Source organism: Dicentrarchus labrax, unplaced genomic scaffold (assembly GCF_905237075.1).
Source record: "Dicentrarchus labrax unplaced genomic scaffold, dlabrax2021, whole genome shotgun sequence".
NCBI lineage: Eukaryota > Metazoa > Chordata > Actinopteri > Moronidae > Dicentrarchus > Dicentrarchus labrax.
The window spans coordinates 5,512,250-5,524,438 of record NW_026136704.1 but is presented as its reverse complement, the minus strand read 5'-3'; the positions used below and the strand labels follow the sequence as shown (position 1 = coordinate 5,524,438).

At 37.3% G+C, this 12,189-nt stretch overlaps 1 long non-coding RNA gene across 1 annotated transcript in view; it reads left to right on the top strand.

Annotated features, from left to right (window-relative positions):
• The first annotated feature begins 3,319 nt into the window (after nt 1-3,319).
• LOC127362417 (uncharacterized) overlaps nt 3,320-12,189 on the top strand; it is a 33,727-nt gene continuing 24,857 nt past the window's right edge. The window contains exons 1-2 of the long non-coding RNA XR_007884461.1: nt 3,320-3,496; nt 3,724-3,866. This is a non-coding gene — a long non-coding RNA (uncharacterized LOC127362417). The remainder of the gene's footprint in view (nt 3,497-3,723; nt 3,867-12,189) is intronic.

The window sequence follows — 12,189 nt, the reverse complement described above, 5'->3', positions numbered from 1 at the left end:
AGAAGTGGGAGCAGCAGAATGTAGACCTACTAGTCCAGGAAGTCCGTACAGAAGCCAAAAAGGTAACTAATCTATATAGACGACAAACCATAGGTTGTACAGTCTGAGCAATAAGTGCATGTTCATTACAGTGTTGATTAGCATGCTCTTAAAGTTATTTCTGGAGAAGGTTGAACACAATACATTACAAATTGGAACAATTTAGCTAGACAGGAGTGTGTCTTTAATGCTCTTTTTTTTTTTTTACAAGTGAAACACATTGTGCAAGGCAGATAAAATAAAAGATTACAGAACAGAATTACATCTTGATTCACAGTGCTGAATCAACAGCATCTCAGGGGAAATAGAACTGTTCTCATCTGCCACAATCTGCTGCAAGTGCTGGATACTAGCCTGTCGAGCATCTAGTTGATCAGTCAGCAACATTTACTGCTGCAGACCTTCTGTTTTTTTTTTTTTTTTTACCGCCGTATATCAACCATCATCACATTTAGGAGAGAATACAAGCCAGTCACAGCAGTCGTGTGTTATCTCCGTTGCCCAAATGCAGTTACATCTCTTGTACAGTTTTGTATTGATCATGCTGTAACAACTGCAAAACAAAACTATTATGGAACCAATATTGATTTTCCTTCATTCTTTTTATTTTGCCAGTATGGACGTAAAACAGGTCTTAAACTGCATTCATGGTGGTCTTAAAAATGTCTTTCAAAAGTCTTAAATTTAACCTGTTGAGACCTGCAGAGAACCCTGTGTGTGACAGTCAGTTCTGTTTGTTTTTTAACATCGCAAGAACCTCTTATTTGATCACACCAGGGCCCAGTGTTTCAAAATCTTTAATCTACATCACAATTATCCAGCTTTTGTAATACCTTTTTTTGCTATCCTAGATAAAACAGATTTCGTAGGTTTTGTCCTGGTTTTTCAAATAATTTTTAAATAGAGATTGAGATTGAGATTGCACAGGTTCAGGAAAAGAGATCAGCTTGCATTTTATTGATATTCACTTATCTGCATTATTGTTTACAATCTTTTTGTTTTAGTTTTTATTAGTTTCGGTATTAGTTTCAGGTTTTTATTATAATATGGGGCTATTTGTTAGGGGCAAGATTTCAGACTAGTTATTACAATACAAACTCACTGACTAACAGTCATGTCAAAATCCCCGTCTCAATAAACATAGTTTTCATTTAGCTAGTTTTTTTTAAATTTCAGTTAAGTAAAATGATTTTTTCACACCTAGTTTTAAGTTTAGTTTAAGTGAGCTGTAATAACCTTATTTTCTCTATCCACCTTGAATCCTTGCTGGATGTACTCTTCCAGTGGGATCAGGATCATCCTGATTTTTAGCATCAAAACTATCCTAATCTCCACATTAGAGTTTAGAAATACCCCAAAACAACATGTGGTCTGGATTCTGGTAGGATTGGATTACCAGATGCGTATCCCAATTTTGTATTATCTGGATCACATCACCAGTTTTGAAATACCCAATTTAGAGATTTAATCCTATCCGGAGACTCCTGATCTAGATTAAAGGTTTTGAAATACTGGGCCCAGGTTATTTAACAGCATTTAACATGATATAATGACTGCCAGATACTTAGGTAGCATATACTGTATATACATTTATAGGTCATAAAGTAATGGGGACAATTACAAATGTTTTATGGTGTTTTGTGCCATGTCTAAAAAATTTTACCCAAAACTCCCTCTGGAGGTGTGGAGTTTCACAGGACTAGGAGCTTTCCTAGCTGAATGTTCAAATCAGTATTTAATTTCAATAGGATTATTTCAATGCTGCTTTAGCTGCTGGAGTCCAACATCCACATACATGACAGCACTACCAAAACAGAGCTGTGAGCAAATTCATCAAGAGATTGACTAAAAGATCCCAAGCTCACTGTAACATGCACATGTTTTAGCCCAGATTGTATTTGTTCTTTATGAGTGATGAAACTGAAGTGCAAATTATAAAGAATGACTTAAATACAGATCAATACAGGTTCATAATAGCTGCTGCCCAATAGAGAGCAAGGAACCTTTTCTGGGCTTGTATTATCACATCATATGTTAATGTTAATGAATTCAATTATTAGTCTTTTTTAGTATCTATAGATTATAGACTATGGTATTTCAAGAGGTTGTACCAGTGATTCCCAACCTTCCTTCCCTAGGGGATCGAGTAAACTGCCTAATAAGGGACATATATTTTATGGATATTTCATATTATATTCAATAATAACAAACACAGTAGAGAGCAACTGATAAACTGTACAATGAACCCAAATAGTGAACACAATAACTGCAGGAAGTTTGTGTAAAACCAAAGATTTGGATGAATTTTGAGCAGATTCTAAGGGAAGTTTAGCTTAGGCTCATACTGTGACACATAGAAAGCTGCTTTATTCATATAACTAAAACTTACCTTTTTTTTCAACCAAGCTATTAAAGTACAGAGATCTTGCAAACAAAAACGACGCAGGAGATTTAACAAGACCTCTCCAAAAAGAAAGGTAAGGGTCAAGTTTTGTCTCAGCAAATCACAGCAAACAGACACACACATCGGACTGTTAATCTTGTATTGTAAAATCAAACCTTTCAAGCAGAAGGGCACAAAATGCATTTTGGGATAAATAAAAGCAATAAATGTTGACATACACCTACACTGCAGTGATGGCTTTTGCATTTAGTCTGTTTTCTCTATGAGCTGCACAGAACACAGTGGATGGGAATGAGTCATATCACCACATCCTGTGTGAACACTGAAAATCAAAGCATCTGAAGGGGGGGGAGGGGGGCTTTCTGATGTCAACATAGCCATTAAAAGCAGTGCAGTTTATGACCAAAGAGCAGCACTGAAAGAGAAAAAGGTTTATCATTTAGACTTTTGTGAACCTTTCCTCTAAAAGCTAGCAGATCCATGAGGACAAAATAAGCATTTAGAAACAATTTAAAACTCTGTAAGCAGTGTCTGGTTAAATCCCTTAAAGATGCTTCTTGACACCCATTTATAAAAGTTTGGATATGCAAGGAAAGTTTGCAGATATGGTCATAAAAAGCCTATGTTTTACTTGCAGAGAGTCAAAGACCAGCAGCCATGCTCTTTGGGACTCTATTGTTCTACGTGTGAAAAGGAACTACTTCCTGTGGCACATGGTAATTTCTGAGAAATCCCTGTTATGTTTTAGTTTATTCACCGCAGCTACACAAGTCAAACCATTACTGAAAGTGAATGTGTTTGATTGCGAACGGTTGACTGAACTTTCACTGTCATGACCTCATGTTTCAGGTGCGTTAGGACGTGCTGTCTGTGAATCAGAACATCTAACCTTTCTGAGAAAAGACACGTTAAGTCCTGCAGCAACGACCTGCTGCTGCCAGTGTGCACCACATCAGCCATCAGTACCAGACCAGTCAGACTCACTGCTGGTAGTCCGGAGTCTCACCTCACTGAAGGCCCTGAGGACTGCTCTGCAACCCTACTGTTTAACTGGTGGGTTGACAGCTTATTTGATTACACAAGAATTACACAAGAAGTGATTGTTGCTAATCTTGTACTACAAGAAAAGTTCCTAAGCAATACGTGTTTTCTATCAAAAAAAGGAAACGCCATCGCACAGTGACGATGTTAACCTTTCACTTTGATCCTTTTATGGCACATTTTTTCCCCTCTAAAGTCAGTAAAGTTGCACGCTTTCCCACTGCTTCTCATTCATGCAGCATATAATGCCATCTGGAACCCCGAGGAGGGCTCTGTTACCAGATTTCTGCAGTGCAAAAGCTGTTTGTCTCAAAGCCCCGTTCTGTCTGCAGCTTTAATTGCAGCAGAGATCCAGTACCCTCGAGACACGAGTCAAGATCAGGTAAACTTTAAGAATACATGTGAAAATATACATGTGCACATATAATACATATATAATGTATATAACTCATAAACAAAACTCCCCATGCACTGCCAACAACAGTCCGGTGCTGGTAGGTCACAGGACCTCATAGTTCAAAATCTAAATTAGCAGTGTGTGGTGGTTTATTTAGAGTTCTTTACAAATATAATGTAATTTAGAGACCTGACTTGTCATTTGGCAGAAACAGCAGTCCTTTGTGTTCTGGTTCAGGAAAATTCAGGTTGTCTTGACGCCTGTGTTTGGTTTCAAAAGTCAAACACTAATCTTGGAGGAATTGAATGCAAGTGAATCATTTATTTGTATTTTATTGTTTATCTGTATAGGGACAATTATGTAGCATTAAAAATGCCACACACCCCAGCAATTAAAGCCTAAGCTAATTCACAATGCCCATAGATGGGCCTCTAAAATACATAAAACTCAACAAATACACAGGAGATAGTACAATTCACAAGAAATACAGACGGAACAATACAGGACACAAACTAATGCATTAAAGTACCATAAAACAGGACGCACAAGATCATTCATGTCTGATCCCTCTTCTAAAACTGTTTTTATTTTGAGTTTAAAATGATCCCAGTCAGGATCCAGTTTGAGTTCTGTAGGTAATGCTAGTTCAGTGTGTTGTCTGTGGACATTTTCATGCGTTGTAGCAAGCAGCCCCACTATTGGGTGTGTCTTATAAACTGCTCACCACAAAAGTGAAAATAGGTTTTAACACATCTCCGGATGTGTGTGTTTGCAAGTTTGTGTGTGAATGTTTTTTTTTCTTTCTTATTTAATTTGTTACTCACAGCAGAAGGAATAGTGTTAATATAATTTACATCTTTTTGTATTTCCTGAGTTATAGAAAACCTGTACTGAAACAGGAAGTCACTGTATTATTATTTCCTTTCTCGAAAGCCATCAGCAGTGTGTCTCTCTGAAAGGCATTTAACAATTGAATTGCTCCAGTTAAGCTGTTACTGTATCTGCAAATGAAACCAGAGACTTATTTTTTCCAGCTTAGAACAATGACTCAAGATCTCATTGGAGGAAAGTGGTTGCACTTGGTGGCTCTCATGTGTAAATTCCGTTTTAATATTAACATCATCCCATCCTTAGTGCCTAATATTAGCAACCTAGCTAACTTTATGCAGACATTGTAGTGTTTTTTATTGCGATAATATCGTATATCGTATTATTAACAGCTTAGTTGTTTATGGGGGGGATAAACACAGCATTGGATTGGTATCGGCAGATAGTCAAGTGTGGTATTGGACATGAAAAAGTGGGATCGAGCCATCCCAAATAACAAGACAAGCAACAATGTTCTAATGCATAAATATTAAGACATGCGGTTAGAGGCCAGATCAGTTAATGAGTGATGAATGAATCTGGCAATTAGAAATAAATCATTAAGCTGTATATAAGCAGCTTTTTATCATACTTTATTAGATATACCTGAATATATTTGTAAGGGGCTAAAGCAGAATTTCACTTAGTGTATAATCTTTTGTTAAAATGGTATTCATGGGGCGCCCAGATAGTTCACCTGGTAGAGCTGGCCCCCCATGTAACAAAGCTGAGTCCTTGCTGCAGCGGCCATGGGTTCGACTCCAACCTGCGGCCCTTTGCTGCGTGTCATCCCCTCTGTCTCAACCCTTTCCTGTCACTCTAGGGGCGGCTGTGGCTCAGAGGCAGAGCGGGTTGTCCACTAATTGGAAGGTTGTTGGTTCGATCCCCGGCTCCTGCTGCCACACGTCGAAGCATCCTTGAGCAAGATACTAAACCCCAAATTGCTCCGATGTGCATCAATGTGTGGATGAATGAGTTAGTTTCCGTGTGATAATTTGCCATCACTGAGTGAGTGAATGTGTGTGAAAGGGTGAATGTGGCACGTAGTGTAAAAGCACTTTGAGTCGTTAGAAGATTAGGCGCTATTTACTTTTCACTATTAATTGAAGACAAAGAATGCCCCAAAAAGACAACATACAATAAAATAATAATAATATGAGTCACCAGTTCTGGCATCGGAGAAACAGCTGTGCTCCTGGGTGGGTGGAGAGCTTAAGGATTTAACATTATCTATTTCAGAAAATACATCTTCAAAAAGTCACTAAATCCTAGATTCAGGTTTTCATTACTTATTACCTTAATAGATGAGGCTTACTTACTTATGATATTTTCCCTATTGTCAAAAAAATCCCATGAAAAGACCAAAATTAACAATGTGTTAGTCGATCTCGCAATACTTTCTTACTTCCCTACTTCTTTGGCTCTCAGCCCAAAGCCCACTGGTTCCTACAAGACATAAACAGGACAACAAGACATTAAAGAACACCTCACAAATATATAGTTTGATTTTTTCTTTTTTTAAAAGTAATTTCACGAACAACCTGCCTCTGTAGTTTTAGGCAACACTGCATTTGTTGCGGACTATTTTTAGCCAGGGATTAAGACGTTACTGGTGCACCAGTGAGTACTGACGTAGGACTGAGCCAAAGTAAATACAGTACGTATCTTCTTGTCAACAAAGGAACGTGTCACCCAGTGCCATAGTGTGGCTCATTTATGTGTATTTCAGCAATAATGGAGCTCTATGGCCCAGAAGAATGAGATATATTTCCTGGGATTTGTTGGCAATAAAAAAAATACACATATCATCATAATACAAATATCACATATCATTTGTCCTTTTAAAACAAGAAAAAGTCTGCCAGTGAGGGTTTAATTCAATTTATTCCCAGTTGTAATTTGCAATACTGTCCAGAAGGTTTTGGAAATTTGCTGTGAGGGTAAAACAAGGCTCTACACAGGACTTTTTCCAAATCTGACAGGGAAAAAAAGAAAAAAAGGACTTGCATCCAGCCAGGGTGTGTTTGACTGTACTGGTTTCTTTTGTTGTTTGTCACTTGTACCTCTAACTTCTACAAAGTGGACACATGCTGTGACAGGAGGCGTATCTCAATCAATAACCACTCCTACCCGTCCATAATCCGATCTACAGTGGTAACAGAGCAGAGACACAGTCCAGAGTATCACAGCTTCTAGGAATGTCTTAGCAGGTTTTTATGGCCTCATTCGATTGTAATCCTTAAGCTGCTTAATGATTTGGTTTACAGGCAGGAGATGCCTCTGTGTTGCTACATTGTGGCCATATTTCAGTCAGTATGAAAATGGTCTGAAAGTTTTTGATTGAATGAATATAATGCGTTGATTTTATTCATCAGATCAAATTTTATTACAAGAAAAATCATTATTTTTTCAAAAATGTGTGGGAATCTGTGTGTAGAGATAGATAGAAAATCAAATATGTAGCATTGTATCTGTTAAGGCTGCAAACTGAAGCGTTCATCGATGAACTTGGTAGTGTAGTAGAGGAGCAGTACAATATTTATGGTATTTCAACATTTTCTACATTGTGAAAATCTTTCTTCTTCATTTTGACTTAAAACCTAAAAAAAAATGTTTGCAATGTTACATATTTATTTTTTGGGGTTTGGGTTTTGGGAAAATCTGTTTTATTTATTTTTGGATCATAAAATACTCATGCTTATAACTGAATTTTATTATTGATTCCCTCCCCCGTGACTGTTAATGTTCAGTTAACTGTCACTATACCGATCAAACCGTTACAGTTCCCGGGAGCATCTAGCTGTATGGCCCTTTTGTCCAGTAGACTTTTAGATGCCAAACACTGTTGAGATTATCACCATGGCCTGACAGATTAAAAAGATTAACCCTGATTGACTGGTAAATTGAGGTTTAACTGTAACTTTCCAACTCTTTGGTACTTTCAAATCTGAGTTATGTTTTTGCTTTTTGGCTGAAAAAATTACACATTTCCTCATGGATTTTATAAACAAGTGCGTCACAGATGTATTTTTTTTTTTATCGAAAAGCCTAAATGAAAATACATTTGTCAAGTTGATAAAAAAGCAAAAAACAGGACTGTGGATTGCAAATATGATTGTAGTTATTGTGGAAATTCTTGCTTCAAAGGACTTGATCTTAGTTTGATAAATCTACAAATGAATCTTTTAATCAAACGGCTCTCTGCTGATTGAACATTGTATTCATAAGTAGGATGTGCTGTCATTCAAATAAGTTCAAGACAGTTATATACCGTTCAATTTACAGTCATCTGATGATGCCGTTAAGTCGGAAAGCTCACTGACCGATTATAGGGTGGATACTGTCATATGTCACACTTTTAACACAGTTAGTAAAACCTGTGTGCCCTGCATCAGGGAAAAGCATAGTCACACAAACATCACAAATATTCCAAAGTAAAACTGAGAAAAGAAAGGTTAAAAATATAATTTCTAATAGTGCTGGGCGCTATGACCAAAATTTGTATCCTGGTATTTTTTGACAATATAGCGGTTTCACGATATATCACCGTACTTTAAATGTATTTATTTATTTATGTATTTACTGGACCTTTATATGGGGTTATAGTGGCTTATTACACTGCCAGGAGTACATAGAATATAAAAACACTTTAATGCCCTCATGTATATACTGAAGGCTTTGGTTACTATAGGCTTTTCTTGGCCCCACACACTGATACAATATATGAAGGAATCAGAAGCAGTTGCACAATGTAAACTTTCTTTCGTGTAAACTGCAGTTTAATAAAAATAGACCTTAAAAATAGAAAAGATGTGCAGAAATTTTAACATTTTCAAAACAAATGATTTTAAAATAGTTGTATAAACCCATTGAACTTAAAGTATTTAAGTATTCAAAGAGATATTTCTCAAATGTTCTATTGAACAAGAAACAATTGCATTACAACACTTGTTTCAGCTAAATTCATTGGAAATTGGTGTACTGGTCCATCTGGTGTATCGGCCAGCATTAATTCATCGGCTGTGAAAGTCCTCAAATTAAGTTACAAGAAAGTATTTTACATTGTGCAAGTCCAGACCTTGCAGAACCAAGAGTAATCTTCTGCTCTGTCATGTTCTGCTTTGTCTTGCAATTGTAGATTTCAGTAAACAGTCCCATCTGACATTATGTTTAGATAATGGACTTGTTTGCTAAATAGCCTCAACATTTTGGCCATCTGGATCACAGTATGAATCTTACTAAGCCCACCGGTCGAGCGCACATCTCTGCCCCCCTCTGCCCCCCTCTGCCGCAAAGGCTTTAGCACACACTTTGGTCCAGCCTTCACTGTTTTTTGGACGCTCGCATGATGCGTTTCAAGTTCCTGCTGTTCAGCTGTGAATTTGACAGACACCATATTGCACGTAAAGCTTTGGAGTCTGTCTGGGTGCAATCGCCAGACACCCAAACTCCAGTCTGCATGCAGCCAGTTAACAAACACAACTCTTGGCGTGAGGCATGACACAACTTTACTGTCATTTTGACCTGTTAATCTCAATTTTTCATTGTTGTCATAAGCTCTCCCTCCCCATCATTTATCTCTTTGTCATCTGTGCCAAAACATGTCACTCCTCATCCCTCTAACACCTGCCTTAAAATATTTATATTCGACTTGCCGTCATAATCGTATATAGTTACTGCAGGAGGCGTTGCATTTAATAATTGTCCATCTTCAGACAATAGGAGGGCACGCAGACACCATGTGTGTTTTAATGTGCTTTGTTGTAGCACAGATGAGATTGAAGGCTTGCAAGCACTGATATAGTGACCTTTAATAAAAGGTCTTCGTGCCCCAGTGAATATTAAAGGTGATTATTTTCATGAGTGATTTATTTGTTCTGCAGTTCCACTGAACAGAAAAAAATCCTGTGATGAGAAATTCAAGTTGAGATGTTTCATAAATATCTCTGCCATTACTAATTTCCATAAAAGAGGAATAATTACTATTTCTGCTGTTGCATTAAGGGGTGTTACCATATAAGCCATGGCTGATACAGAGTGTCCTCTATAAAAATCACGTATATACACATACATTTAAGTAATTTCCCCACGGGATTATTAAAGTATATCTGATTCTGATTCTGATCAGGCAAACTTATCTATGCTTTGCAAAACTTTGGAAAAATCTTTAGCCTTGGTTTGATTAGGAGCTGTGAATGATTCAGGATAGTAATAATGGGTAATTCAGGATGTAGCCTGTTAAGATTTATGACATAATGATAGGTGTTGAAAATTGGTTGTTTCAGATCATAAATAATCTCTAGTAAGAACAAATGCTGATTTGGACGTATCAGGAAATTCCAAAACAAAGTTTGTGCCAAGAAAGTGAGTTTTGAAGCCAGAAAGTCAGCTGCTGGTGAAATAATTCAGCCGTTTGTATGGAAAATCACCCTTTTACACATTTACAGTATCATGGCAAGTATTCACCATGGACAGTAAAAATGTTACAGTATGGACTACAGTTTCCTTGTCCGTGAGTTTTAGTGGAGGTTTTACTCACCGTTACCCAACTGACTCACTAATCTGTTCTTTGAGATGGGTCCAATACTAGTGTGAGGTCCATGGCCAATGTCATCTTTCACTGTCTTTAAAAGAAGGCAGTTTTAACGTAGTTTGCTTGCTTCTGACATGATGTGTTGTGTTTTGTGTTTATATTTTGCACAGAACAACATTACTTTTGCACTGGCATTCATTACTTGTTCCCACACACACACACACACACACACACACACATATATATATATATAATAAAAATGATACCTAACTACCCTGCTTCAGATGCTAGCTAACATACATACATACATGTTTTTTTAGGTTTTCTTGTGGTGTGTATTGTATTTAACATTGATTTTAAACTTGTCCCTGCTAATAATCCTCTATGAAAATCAGCTTTCCCTAATTAAACTGTACCAATTAAACTGTAAAGGTGCTAAATAGCATCAGCTATAAAAGGACTTGAGGCATTGCTGAACAAAGAGACTGTCTGCTGTATGCCCCTTTACATGTAATGAAATATGCAAGTGGGGGTTTGTAATGAGATTAGTAAAAGCGTTATGATTACAAATGTTTATATTGTTTGCTTCCCAACAGAACCTGATACATAACCTTTTTGTTTTATGATAGAATTTTTAGAATTATTTGCCTATTATTTTAAGTGGAAATAAACAGCTTCGGCTGCAGTGTTGCATTAGGTGGATAGCTAATGAAATTAATTTCTTTAAGCGTATGTAGCCTGATAAGGATTGCTTGACCAGATCATCTGGTAGTAGAGGGTCTTTAGCAATCTGTCTACCAGAGCAACTGTTAGAACTTGGCTTGAGTCATAGGTTTGGAGCTACTTGGATAATAAACCCAGATTTGTTTCAGAGGGTCAGTGGAATTAGACACCTAATCTGCCTATGTGGATTTATAAGTTGACTAATCTTGATATAGACATCCGTTGTTTGGGCTCATCTTAGTGTGCTTACACCATAAGCTGGTTAATGCTATAAGTGTGATTGTGGCAACCATTTGTCAGCTGAAAGCCTGATGCCTTTTTAGTTGTGCATATTGTAGTAAGGTCTCAGCAGGAGAGCATTAAAGACTGGCAATTAGCCATTATGCAACATTACCTTGTTTATGGTAGAACACAGAGATAAAAACTCTGATCCATTAAACTACTTAACGTCTTTGTGTAGTATCATGTTGACGTTTATTGTAGTTGTTGTCTGGTTGTACATTCATGTGTTTTTCCATATTGTAAAGTTGTGTCTGTGCTCATTTAAGACAGATGTTTTTGTCACCACTTACATTGGTTTCAACACTGTTGTGCTTACTTAAGTTTGTCATACCAAGCATAAAAAAGTAGGAAATAGTTATCCAGCTCATTTAGTTTCTTCCCTCACTGATTTTTGAGAAGCCATTTCATTATCCTGTTTTCAATCAATACAGTTGACCTTCTTTTAATGGGGATCTAATAAAATGTGTCACACTGTAAACTAGTCAATAGCATTGATTGATCTTTTCTAGACACAAGTAAGAGTTAATTTAGGATAAGAGCATTAATTCAGTCCCAATTATAATGTAGAATTTTCCTCATGCTTGTTTTGCCTTTTTTTTGTATTTTTTGGGGCTTTTTGTTGCCTTTACGTTGGTAGTGACAGCTGGAGATAGACAGGAAAGGGGGGCAGAGAGAGGGGATGACACACAGCAAAGGGCCGCAGGTCGGATTCGAACCCTGGGCTGCTGCAGCAAGGACTCAGCCTTGTTACATGGGACGCCAGCTTTACCAACTGGGCACCCCTGATGAGTCATTCTTACTTTGGTGATCCCAAAGACTTTTTCTCTAGCACCACCACTAGGCTGACATTTTTTACCTAGTGAAATATTACATGGATTGCCATGAAAGTTGGTGTAGACATTC